Below are 12,941 nucleotides of genomic sequence, written 5' to 3'. Positions count from 1 at the left end.
CAGGTCACAAACCCGCCACCTCCGAGGCTCTTGCCATCTTGCCCCACCTTCCCCTGTGTCCCCATCACCCCAAGGACCCACCACACTCAGTGCTCCATTTGCCAACATGCTGCGAGGTCCAGGCTCCGTGCCCCACCTTCCACACTCACCTTGGTCCCACAGGCTGGTCCGGCCCCTACCTCCTATCACCTGATGGAGACCAGCAGGGACCCAGCCTGCCCTACACAGGTAGAACCAGGCCCTACTGTAAGCATGACACATACCAGCTCACTCAACCTGCATACCACATGCAAGGTCCTGGACGAAGCTCCAGATCAAGCATGGGATATGGTGAGTGGCCCAAGTGGCTGGGTGTGAACCCAAGGAGCCTGGCCCCCGCACCTCAGTTCTCAGTTACACCTTTATTACACTTGACTGCAACTATCCACTGGATGTTCCTCGGCTGGGCCGGGCAGCCCTGCAGGGGGGCCCACATGCTGCAGACCAGAGCCTGGAGAGTGTGGCTCAAGGAGATCAGCCCTAGATGGGTGGGTGTGTTCCATGCTTCCCAAGGTAATTAAACCAAATGACCCTCCCTGTAACCTTGGGATGGTTTCATGCCACTCCCTTTTCTTGAATCCACAGAGAATTAACCCTGCAGTGGGTTCCTAATTCGGACGCCAAATCACCAGCAGCAGCTACTGCAGGTTGCCCACCCTGAGGCTGGTAATCGCGGAGATAAGTGACACCCACCACTCACTCTCTCAGACAGAACTCCGCCCACCCCACCACCCCTGCCACCAGGTCTACACAGGCAAGAGTCCCTCCTTCTTGCTGCCAAGAATCTGGGCATGAGGGGAAAGGAGACAGGTGACAAGGGGCTGGGAACCCCCAAGCCTGAGCGGATCACGGGGCCATCTCGGGCCATCCTGGATTCTGCCTGTTGTGTCCTTTATTCTAATTCTGAATCTAAACCATACTGGCTCTGTACTGAGTAACTGAATCAGGGTCAAGAGAAAAAGGTACTTTCAGTAATTTATTATTGGCTCAGAAATAATGAATCCTGGAAATGAGGTTACCAGTAAGGTCATTTCAAAATCTGAATGTCTTAAAAGCTTTATTTTAAAAATTAAAAGTTCTTTCAGCTCTGTGTTCTAAAAAAATATATCCAGCATCAAAAAATTGAGGAAAATGGGATATGCGCCTTTCAAAGTTCAGTGAGGTTTTTCTGGGTTCCTAATGTAGTAGAGTCAAACCATCTTGATTACAGAGTCATAACCTTCAACGCACTTCTTCTAAAGCAATGATTTTTATGTCAGTTTAGGAAAGAAAGGCTCAATAGTTATATTGAACATATTCTCCCAATTCAGGGTTTCTTTTCCAAAACCCTTTCTCACCAGGAACATAATCCAGTACCAGGACAAAACATTATGCTGGAAACTGGAACAGCATTTACAATGTATTTCAAAGAGGTAATACCTAAATATATAAAGGGCTCTTACCAAAACAAGAAGAAAACTGACAACCACCTCAAACAGAAAATCACAAAGAACTGAACAATTTACACAATCAAAACAAAAGGCCAGGGAGTTCCCGTCGTGGCACAGTGGTTAATGAATCCGACTAGGAACCATGAGGTTGTGGGTTCAATCCCTGGCCTTGCTCAGTGGGTTAAGGATCTGGCGTTGCCGTGAGCTATGGTGTAGGTCGCAGACGCGGCTCGGATCCCACATTGCTGTGGCCCTGGTGTAGTCCAGTGGCTACAGCTCCAATTAGACCCCTAGCCTGGGAACCTCCATATGCCGCAGGAGCGGCCCTAGAAAAGGAAAAAAAAAAAAAAAAAAAAAAAGACAACAACAACAACAAAGGCCAGGAGTTCCCACTGTGGTGCAGTAAGTTAAGAACCTGACCGCAGGAGCTCCCGTCGTGGCGCAGTGGTTAACGAATCCGACTAGGAACCATGAGGTTGCGGGTTCGGTCCCTGCCCTTGCTCAGTGGGTTAAGGATCTGGCATTGCCGTGAGCTGTGGTGTAGGTTGCAGACGCGGCTCAGATCCCACGTTGCTGTGGCTCTGGCATAGGCCAGTAGCTACAGCTCCAATTAGACCCCTAGCCTGGGAACCTCCATATGCTGTGGGAGCAGCCCAAGAAATAGCAAAAAGACAAAAAAAAAAAAAAAAAAAAAAAAGAACCTGACCGCAGCAGCTTGAGTTGCTGCACAGGTGCAGGTTCGATTCCTGGCTCGGTGCAGTGGGTTAAAGAACCTGGTGTTGCCACAACTGTGGCTCAGATTCAATCCCTGGCCCGGGAGCTTTCAATGTGCTACGGGTATGGCCAAAAAAGAAAAAGAAAAAAGGCCAAGAAGTAAATGATTTCATGTTTAACCACACAAGTGATGAGACAAATTAGCCATGGCTGATGAAGAACCATTCATTTTTATCAAACTAGCAAAGATTTCTTTTGGAAAGAAAACTGCCCTTGAAAATTAGGTAGTTCAGTATTCCTTCAGTTCTAAAGTGCATTAAAAAAAATCACTGCCATCTTGTGAAAATGCTGCTTCTGGTGAGAATCCACATTTCCAACAAGCCCCCAGGCCCTGCAGATGCTACTGCTCCAGGGACCACACTCTCAGGAGGCGGGATGTGTGAACTGAAAAGCACTTGTTTACCATATGATGTTAAATTGGGGGGGGGGTAGATTATAAAATATAGAGTATAAACTCATCTTTATTTTCGTTTTGTCTTGTTTCTTCTTTTTTGGCCGTCCCACAGCATGTGGAGTTCTTAGGCCAGGGATCAGATCAGAGCCACAGTTGTGACCTACGCCATACCTGCAGCAACACCGGATCCTCTAGCCCACTGTGCTGGACCAGAGATCAAACCTGCATTCTGGTATTGCAGTAACACCACCAAACCCATTGTGCCACAGTGGGAACTCCTAAGCTCATCTTTAAATGAAACACACACACACCTCCAGGTATCTGGAAAGATATTTACCAAAATGCAAACAGTGTTTAGCTCAGAATGGTGGCAATGTTGGGTTCTTTTCTTTTTGTTATTTACATAAACAAAACAAAATCCGAAATTTGTACTTCTTTGTATTTCTTTTGCTACTTGTAATTTCTAACTTTCCCTGCAATAAACGAGCCCCCAGGTGCAGTCTAAAATTAGGGGGAGGCAGAGACCGGCTCTGACTCAGCATCCACAGCGCCCATCAGAGAGGCCTGGACCACCTCCAGGCTTTCTCATTCTGCCCTCACTTCAGTGGAATCTCAGTCCAGGTTCCTTTACCAAATTCCCGTTTGCATCAGGAAGGGAGGTGGAAGCATTTTAAAGATTCATTTCAAATTTTCTGTCATGTAAAAGCTGAGGGTCTGGCTCTTTAAGATACCACTTAAAATTCTCCCTTAAAAAAAACAGGGCGACCACTTGCCAATCCCCTGCTGGAGGAAGGAAACCTTGTAATTACCAAGCATCTGTCTCTCAATTCAAAGTCAAGGCTCCTCGGCCAGAAGACACTGTGATTCAGCAAACAAGAAAGAGGATGGAGTGAGCGCTGGAGAATATACATGCAGATCCTGAAGTACCACGAGTGGGAGACCGAAATTTCAAACCCAAGGCTGGGTGTGAATATACTGTATGAGGAAAAAAAGAAAGCAAAAAGGCTCTTGCACTTGGAATGCTAGGCTGACAGGCAAAAATAAAAGGCAGCATTTAAAAAAAATTTTTTTTTTTTTTTTGCATTTTTAGGGCTGCACCTACAGCACATGGAGGTTCCCAGGTTAGGGGTTGAATTGGAGCTGCAGCTGCTGGCCTATACCACAGCCACAGCCACTTGGGATCTGAGCCACATCTGCGACCTACACCACAGCTCAGGGCGACGCTGAATCCTTAACCCACTGAGCAGGGCCAGGAAGAATCAAACCCACGGCCTCATGGATACTAGTCAGGTTCATTACCACTGAGCCACAATGGGAACTCCTAAAAGGCAGCAATTTTTAATTAACTGCCACCTTTCAAAGAGTAAAACTGAGTTCAGTGACTAAAAATGTTATTTATTCAAAAACAGTCCTTTAACCAGAGGCCTTGCTTCAGCCAGGGAGGAGCCAGGTCACCGGGAAAGTTAGCAGACTCTGGGCCAGCACTGGTATTCTGGAAATAGCTCTTTAGAGCAACAGATAAGCACGCAGAGGAGGGAGGAGGATAGGGAAGGGAGATAATACTTAACTCGGCGTCTGTGGTACAGAGACGTGTTAAGGGCATGAAACACTACTTCCTACAATCACAAGGCCCATTTCACAGATGAGCAAACCGAGGTAAAGCACAGCCCAGCATACAGGGACAGTCCAGCAGACCCTCCCTTGGGTCCCATGTAACCTTGCATGTGTCACTTCTAGCCTCTCACGTTCATTGGCAAAATGTGGACAATAAAGCTGCCTCTTACACTTGTGAAGCTGAATTGAGGGCACAGATGGCAATTTTCTAGCAGAGTGCCCAGCTCATGGTGGGTGTTCAGCAGATGGAAAGCACTAGCGGGAGGGTTTGTACTCTGCTCAAGGACCCCAGCCCTGCATGCCAGAGGATGCGTCTCTTCCCAGACTCCCTAGTTTCCAGAACATACAGCCCTCAGAACCTCTCCCCCTCCCACACCGCCTGTGACACTGCCATCTCACCAAACTATCCAATCTAAACCTCCAAAGCACAAACACATGTTCCTTCTTTTAACTACTTTCATTTCTTGTTTTTATTAATGTGATACACAATGATATGTTCAAGCACAGGAGTTCCCACTGTGGCTAAGCAGGTTAAGGACCAGATGTTGTCTCCACAAGGATGTAGGTTCAATCCCTGGTCTCGCTCAATGGGCTAAGGATGTGTCATTGCCGCAAGAGCTGCAGTGTAGGTCAAAGATGAAGCTCAGATTCATCCCCTAGCATGAGAACTTCCATATGATGCAGGTGAGGCCATAAAAAGAAAAATATTACTACTATTAATAATAATCTCAAATTTAATCTAAATGGTTGAAATACATGACCCAACACTGTCATTTCCATTTCCCAGATCCTCTTTCCAAACAGTATCCCCCAGAGAAACTAGGAATCCTTCCATCCACACAGCACACTGGTTTAAGTCAAGAAGCCTGGAAGGACAGGAAGGTATTTTCACCCGCCACAAGCAAGATGCTGCTATCTGGCCCAGTTCCATCACCACAGAGACCACAGGGACTGAGCCTGATCTGTCTTCATCACCTTGCTGCTCTCACACATCACTGCTCACCCTGGCAGCCCAGATGGCCTTTTGTCCCAGAGCACCAGCACACACAGGGCCTCCCACTGGGACACATTTTGTCTGGGGAGCCAGAAATGGAGGCAAAAGCCAGAGGAAGCCAGCTGACAGTCAGGTGCGCAAGGCCACCAGGCTCAGCGCAGTGAGTGCTCCAAGAGGGCTCTGAAGAGACGGTGAGATGGCACAGAACCACCAGCAAGGCAGCTCCCCACGGAACTGCAACTGGAGAAAGTTTAAATAGAGGGCCCGCAACCTTGCAACCACATAGCAATAACATCAGGCATATAAAGAGCCCCTAAGTGAGTTCTCATTGTGGCTCAGTGGTTAACGAACCCAACTAGCATCCATGAGGACATGGATTTGATCCCTGGCCCCGCTTAGTGGGTTAAGTATCCAGCATTGCCATGAGCTGTGGTGTAGGTCACAGACACGGCTTGGATCCCACATTGCCATGGCTCAGGCATAGGCAGGTGGATACAGCTGCAATTGGATCCCTTGCCTGGGAACCTCCATATACTGCAGGTCCAGCCCTTAAAAAAATACAAAAATACAAATAAAAATAAAGAACCCTTAAGACCTTGCACCTGCTTTCATAACAGACCTGACTCTCACCCTCAGGTGACCAACCATCCAGTTTGCCCAGGACTGTCCTAGTTTTTTGCACTGAAAGTCCTGGGTCCCAGGAAACCCTTCAGTGTCAGCGGGTCACTCTATGCCCCTCAAGGCAGTAAATGAATGAACCAACTCTGTGAGATCAAGGCTGCCTAGGTAACAGCAGCCAGACCCCCAGCTGGCCGTCAGGCCCATTCCAGTGCTCACAGAGGGCTGACTCCCCACTCTCCTCTTCACATTGTCCCTATAAACAACTTCCCACTGGAGGAAAAGCCTGAAATTCCATTACTGGGATTTCACTGCTTTGGGTCAAGATCTTTTTGTCCAGTTAAAAATTAAAATCCAGAGTTCCCATTGTGGCGCAGTGGTTAACGAATCCGACTAGGAACCACGAGGTTGCAGGTTCAACCCCTGGCCTCGCTCAGTGGGTTAAGGATCCAGTGTTGCCGTGAGCTGTGGTGTAGGTCACAGACGTGGCTCAGATTCCTCGTGGCTGTGGCCGTGGCTTAGGCAGGCAGCTGTAGCTCTGGTTAGACCCCTAGCCTGGGAACCTCCATATGCCATGGGTGCAGCCCCCGAAAAGACAAAATGACCAAAAAAAAATTATAAAATAAAATCAAATCCTTCAAAATGCTCAGGAAGAGAAACAAACCACTATCATGAACGTCTAGGCCTAAAGACTAGATTCCCTCTTAAGCGGCTTTGAGTAGAGAGGAAGGAGGCGAGAGGAGAAATGCTGGTAAGAGGCTGAGGTCATGCGGGCCCCAGGCCACCCCACACAAATTCCACCACCCTCCTCACAATTCTGCAGTGTTGCCGACCTCTGACCTTCAGCACAACAGTCAAGAGACAGTTTCCATTTGGAGTATTTACGCTCCCTTATCTCCAAGGGCAACAAAAGGTATTGAGGACAGCATCTCTCCCAAACTCCTCCTGTTCCTCAGATGCACCTGCAGTCACTGAACACAGAAACGTTTGAACAGCAGTGCTACTGAACTAAAATGTGCTGGAAACCTCGGGATCCCTGCCTCACCGCCGGTCAGGGGGTCGAGCCGGGGACTGCGCTGCTGTCGTTCTAACAAGCTTCCGGGTCCGCCCAGCCCGGGAGGGGCAAGGCCATGGATTGGGGAACAGAGGGGAAGCTGGGTTCTTCTTCCCCATGAATCACTTCTATTCTGAAGCCTAAAAATGATGACCAGTGACCAAATATTTCCCCAATTTTGTTCAAAAGAGGAGTGACTCGGGTTTTGGGAATTGAAGTGACCCGAGTTCAAGGGACATGATTTATACTGTATTCTCTGGGGAATCTGCGATGGGAGAAGACAGGCCATAGGCAGAAATGAAATGACAGACAACAATGTCCCCGTGTGTGTCACCAGAACCCCCAGCAGATGCCTTAGGAATCTGACACACAGTCGAGAATAGAGAAAGTTAAGGTTGTTATGACACCCAGAGCCGCAGTCCTGGGGCTGCCTCTGCCACTTGGGTCGCAACCTTCTGCCACCGCTGGGGCTTTGGCAAGTCGGGTCCCCAGGTGGGATAGGAGGGGCGCTGGCTGGAGGCTGGAACAGACAAGAGTGGAAGGTACCTCAGACCATGGCTCCTGTCCATCCCCCAACCAGTCCCCACGGGCTGTGGGCCTGGCCCTTCAGCAGGGCACCCTCCCCACATGCCTTGGGATGGAACGCTCCACACCTCCCAGGTCTTTGGGCAGGATTTCTGCTGCAGTGCAATCCCCTGGAGGGCCTGCAAAGGCCATGACAATTCTCATAAATATATACACGCCTATGAGATGGAAATCCTGTGAAATCAGATTGTTATGATCATTATACAACTACAGATGTGAAAAAAAATGAAAAAAAAATATATATATACACGCACACATATGTGTAAAACTTTCCATAGAGTAGTAAGGGCTCCCAGGACCCTGACCCTAGCAATGGACCTGTGAGCTCCTGGGGTCGGCACCTCCATGGACTGGCGAGTGGGACCTTCTCCATCCCCAGGTGCCGTGGGCATGGTGCCCGGGAGCTGAAACCCCAGAAGGGTGTGGAAATGCTCAAACCCTGAAAGGGGTTTACTGACTGCAATACAGAAAGAGGACTGCAAAGGCCGGTGAATACACGTTTAGTTAAAATATATGAACTGCAGACTTACGTCAATTGGTCAGCAGCAACTTGACTCACAGGACTTGGAACTCCCAGGGGACATGATGCAGAGAATGTGGCCCGTCTGCCATCATTAGGGATGGAGCCAGAAGACACCGCCCTGTCCCGAAGTGAGCCCACCCCATGCAGAAAGGCAGACACTGGGGTCGGGGTCGGGGAGGAAGCACAGCCCAGGGGTTTGTGGTGACTGCCAGGCTGGGATGTCCCCAGCAGAGAAAAAATAAGGCCCTGGGACAGACAGGTTGGGATATGTGGCCAATCCAGCACCACGCTAATCCTCCACCTTCTGCATAAAGGTGACCAAGATGCTCTATCCTTGATGGGTCTGGACACCCCCAGTCCAGGCCTGCCGTGTGTGTGTGGCTTGTGTCCTCAAACCTGCCTTAGAATCACTCACAGGAGCCCAGAGCCTGAGCAGCACCCCCAGCCTCACTCCTGCTGATGGTGTGGCTGCTCACTGCAGCCGACTGGACCCACCCAGGTTTACCTAAGGAGTGGTGCTCCTGCTGTCTCTGCTGCCAGCCGTCCACAAGGTGGGGCTAACCTCGTCTAAGGCTGGGTGTCCCCCCCAGGGGTGGGGCTCAGCCTCAGAATGGTGGAGGCCTTCCCACGCTGCCCCCACCCTCCCTGGGCTCAGGGCCTGCTCTTGCAGCTCAGTCACCCAGGGGCCTATGCATCACCAGTGTGGGTTTAGCGGGGCTCAGTGCCCATTTCTCCACCTCCATCTCATCCTGACGGGTGGGTGGTTGGGCTCAGCCAGCCCATCAGGAAAGCTCGGGGCCCATCGCCAAGGCTGGAATCGGCCTCAGCAGGAGTGTGATGGGGGGCAGGAGCGGGGGTCTGCTGTCAGCCTGTCAAAGTTGCTGACAGGACAAGTGGATCAAAGCAGAAGGGGCTTCATTACCACAGTGCAAGGGGAGGGTCCTGACTCACTCCCTTATTTAGTCATCAAAACGTTTAGGAAGGATTCTGAAACGGCACATGGCCCTACAGTTGAGCCATTTTCCAATTCTGCCCCTCATTATTTCCCCAGGAAAAAATACGTTTGCGCTCTCCTTCCCCACAAGGCTGTAATACAGAGGACTTCTCAAATGGCATCATTATAAAATGACACCTACTATGGGGTAACTCACGTACGATGCTGGCATCAGTGCAAAGTGTAACGTGCTACACAAATGTGACATCCATCCCACCCTGTCAACACCTTATGGGCTAAATCACAACATGCTTTTCTCCCTGTGCCAGAACAGCACCCAGGGCCAAACTGTGTGACGCCTGGAGGACAAAGAATAGTATTTGGTCATCCATAAAATACAGCTCCTGCAGTATTTTTGGTGCCATTAAGAGAACGTGCGATTTCCAAGAGAAATAAACCTCATCCTCCTTTCTAATTGCCAATAAACAGAATGGGCTTTACAATTATTAAGTGGCTCCAAATGCCTGGCGTGTATCTTCATGACACCATTAGCAAAAACGGAGCCACAAAGGCGAGCCTTTCTTCGAGGTCCTGCAGCCGCCAGAGCCTGCCCCAGAGAGGGGCCAGCGAAAGCCAGATGCGGGCATCCTGTGGGGCATTCCCTCATTTTATGATGAAAGAAACAGAGGATGAATGAATAGGAAGAGGCAGGACTGGGAAGCTGCCTACCCAGACCCCAAACCCCAATGAAATGCTTCCTGGCTTTGAATGTGTTTCTCATAAAGTGCCTGGGTGAGCTTTCACGGTGCCAGCCCTCCAGGTCTCGGTGCAACCCCTGGGGGCCAGGAGGGGCACCGGGCCCAGAGGGGCAGGTGAGCAGTTTGGGTCCAGATTCTGGGCCAGGCGAGGACCCTTACGATTGGAAAGGAGGGGACTCCTAAAGGTGTCCCTGCCCACAGGCTTCCAACTGCTCACACGTCAGTGACAATGCGAAAAACTGGAGGGCACTCTGGAGCCCCGTATTTTGCCATAAGCCACTTCTCCCTCAAAACACTCCCCCTCAACCATGGTTTTAGTAATTTTTACATCAAAAAAGAAAAAGAAGAAGAAGAAGGAGGAATGGATTGTCAATCAAGGACACATGATCTTTACACAACCATCACCTCAGTGGGTCCTTATTCACCCACTTTTCACTGTGGACCCACAGTAACTTCCCCACAGACCAGCAGTGGTTTGCAAGCTGGCACTTGGGAGACCCTGCTTCCTGCCACCTGAGTGCCCTTCTGGACAGTTCGGGCACACCACACACAGTCTCTGTAGGGAGCAGTACAGCCAGACCCAGTTCCACACCCAGGGCTTAACCTCTGAGCCTCTGTGATCATCTCTGCAATGTGAGGGATTCTGCCTCCCAATCCCGCATCCCTAACACAGTGAAGGCTCCACGCCCGACTCCACGCCCAGTCACAAGCAATAGCTCTTCTTGCCTGTGGCTGGACCAGCTCCCACCCCGGGATGCATGATGGTGCTCCAGATGAGCACAGCCTCCAGAATCCCCAGCTTCTCTTATTCAATTCCTACTTACAGCTCCCCAAAGACCCAGCCCCCATCCTTTACCCAGGTTCTCAACAAAGCCTGCTATTATCTTTTTATCTCCCTAGAGACCACACGCCCCCTGGTCAGAATTATCCCCAAAGCAGGAAAGTAAGGTGCCTCCTCCCATCTGGGGCTCCCAGTGATCTCCGCCTATTGCCCTCACCAGCCCTGGTGGGGCTTCCCTTAAAACTGCCACAGGGACCAAGCCTGACCCTGCCCTTCCCCTGCAACCAGGGCCAGTGTTGCTGAGTGCCAGCAGGGGAAGATGCTCCCTCCTCTACTCCTTTACCTCTCCCCTCCATGCCTGTCCCCCTCCCCTCCAAGCCCTTCCCCCCTCCCCCTTCCTGAGCTCCAGCGCCTGTCCAGTTTTGTCTCTGCAGCAGGTTGCCAGTACGCCTTCACAGCGCAAGCAGGTATGGGACAACCCCAGGAGCACAAAGAGCCCCCATGTCGGCCCCTCTCCTCTTGAGTTGACCTCCACACATTCTCCAGGAGGCCCTGGGGATGCTGTAGGGCATGGACCCTGAGATTTGGGGTTCAAAACCAAGGATGCACCTGAGTCGCCTGTGGGCTGATGAGAGACTCCATCCTTTAGACCAGGAAAGCGTACCTGGGCTGCAGTGAGGACCAGGGTGACCACGAATATGGTAGTAGGAAAAGTGATCACTTGAGCTTTCAAATCAGAAGGTGCCTTGAAAGGTTACACAGCTGGTGGCCATTTCTAGGGGTTTGGAGTCACACCTCAGTGTCCTTTCTAAGATGACAGCTGGGAGGCACACTGGTGCCACAGAGAGGGAGATGCATTTGGTTTATGCCAAATCCTCAGCTCCCTGGGGCCCAATTCCAGGACCTGGCAACAGAAACGCTATTGAGGTCTTCAGTCCAGGGCTGGCAACAGACACACCATTGAGTCTTCGGCACCCCCCCTCCACTGCGCCTCCCCCCCCGCCCCACTGTCCCAGGTCAGGAATCTGTAAGCAGCAGTCGGTGGGGGGGAAAGCCCAGCTTTCAAGCTGCCCTGATTTGCCAAGTGCTCTGCTAGCCTCACAGGCTAACTTGTCAAGTTTAAGGTCAGGATACTGTTTACTCCCCAGCTGCATTTACACTGGAAAAGTCTGAAAATTTATAACATGAAGTTCTAAAGCATAACAAAACCAAATCTAGAATCAGGTTCTGCTTTTACTCCTTCCAATTAACCCAGGCATCAAGTGCCTAGTCCTTGACATTGGAGGTGACATTTTTACAAAAGAAGATGAGTCTTTAAATGGCAAACTAATCCAAGCAGCAGAGGGGATTAAAGAATATTTATCAGATTCATTCCTAAGAACAAAGATATAAAAATACTTTTAATTACCCCAAGATGTCACTGCCATAAAAATAGCTCTAGGATAATATTCTTTCAGTGCCTCCCCCAGAACACATGGGTAGGTGCACATGCAGAAGTCCAGCGTGCTGTGACTTAACAGCACATGCTCTTCCATGACATGTTATCAAGCAAGTTGCAGCTAAAACATGTAAAGAAGTTTCATGTCCTCAAGGAAGATGGACAAGTGTCAGAGCTTTTGAGCTGGATGACATTTTCCTCAAGTGATTTGCCTTCTGCAAGATGCTGCAGGAAGAATCCAGGTTTTTGGGGTTTTTTGTTTGTTTGGTCTTTTTAGGGCCACTCCTGCAGCAAAAGGAGGTTCCCAGGCTAAGGGTTGAATAGGAGCTGTAGCTGCCAACCAGAGCCACAGTCATGCCAGATCCGAGCCACGTCTGCGACCTACACCACAGCTCAAGGCAACGCCAGATCCTTAACCCACTAAGCAAGGCCGGGGATCGAACCCACTTCCTCATGGATACTAGTCAAGTTCATTACTACTGAGCCATGACAGGAACTCCAAGAATACAGCTCTTAAGCTGTGACTGAACACATGGAGCTGGATCTGAAGGCCACAGTTCTGCTGCTCAGGAAGCATCACTGCTCCAAAGCCCTGCCGGGCCAGGACTGCACTGGACAAGGAGTCCTCTGCTTCCCACAGATCACCTTCCTGCTGTAAAGGGCACATCTGGGGGTGGGGACTTCACAGACCCAGCAGGGTCCCAGCGGGTGGAGGGCTGAAAGGACACAACTGAGATGCCCCATCTCAACCTCTGGAGTCCAGCCTCCCTGCCTTGCCCTCTGCCTTTCCCATGCCCTTAGGGATGGCCTAGGGTTTGGTGGAAGCAACGTAACAAAGGACCACAGCCCAGGCTCCTTAGACAACAGGAATTTATTGTCTCTCAGTCCTGGAAGCTAGAAGTCCAAGACCAAGGGATCTGCAGGGCTGGTTTCTCCTGAGGCCTGGCCTTGACCTGGCCACGTTCCCAGCGTCCTTGCCCCTGCAGCCACCTGCCCTGCAGGCAA

At 50.5% G+C, this 12,941-nt stretch overlaps 1 protein-coding gene across 7 annotated transcripts in view; it reads right to left on the bottom strand.

Annotated features, from left to right (window-relative positions):
- The window catches only part of PGBD5 (piggyBac transposable element derived 5), a 313,156-nt gene that overhangs the window by 49,601 nt on the left and 250,614 nt on the right, over window positions 1-12,941 (bottom strand). Inside the window, exon 1 of one of the 7 annotated variants that reach the window (XM_084996898.1) lies at window positions 5,695-6,491. The exons of the other annotated variants lie outside the window; for them this stretch is intronic. The gene's annotated coding sequence lies outside the window, so the exon portion shown is untranslated. Of the gene's footprint in view, window positions 1-5,694; window positions 6,492-12,941 lie in introns of those variants that run through there. 7 annotated transcript variants of the gene reach the window in all.

This window comes from Sus scrofa, chromosome 14, assembly GCF_054392235.1.
Source record: "Sus scrofa isolate SSC_HxYL_T2T_F1_AM1 chromosome 14, Sscrofa_HxYL_maternal_Yorkshire_Landrace_v2.0, whole genome shotgun sequence".
In the NCBI taxonomy this organism is placed as follows: domain Eukaryota; kingdom Metazoa; phylum Chordata; class Mammalia; order Artiodactyla; family Suidae; genus Sus; species Sus scrofa.
The sequence above is the reverse complement of the archived record's forward strand: the minus strand, read 5'-3'. Positions and strand labels throughout refer to the sequence as shown.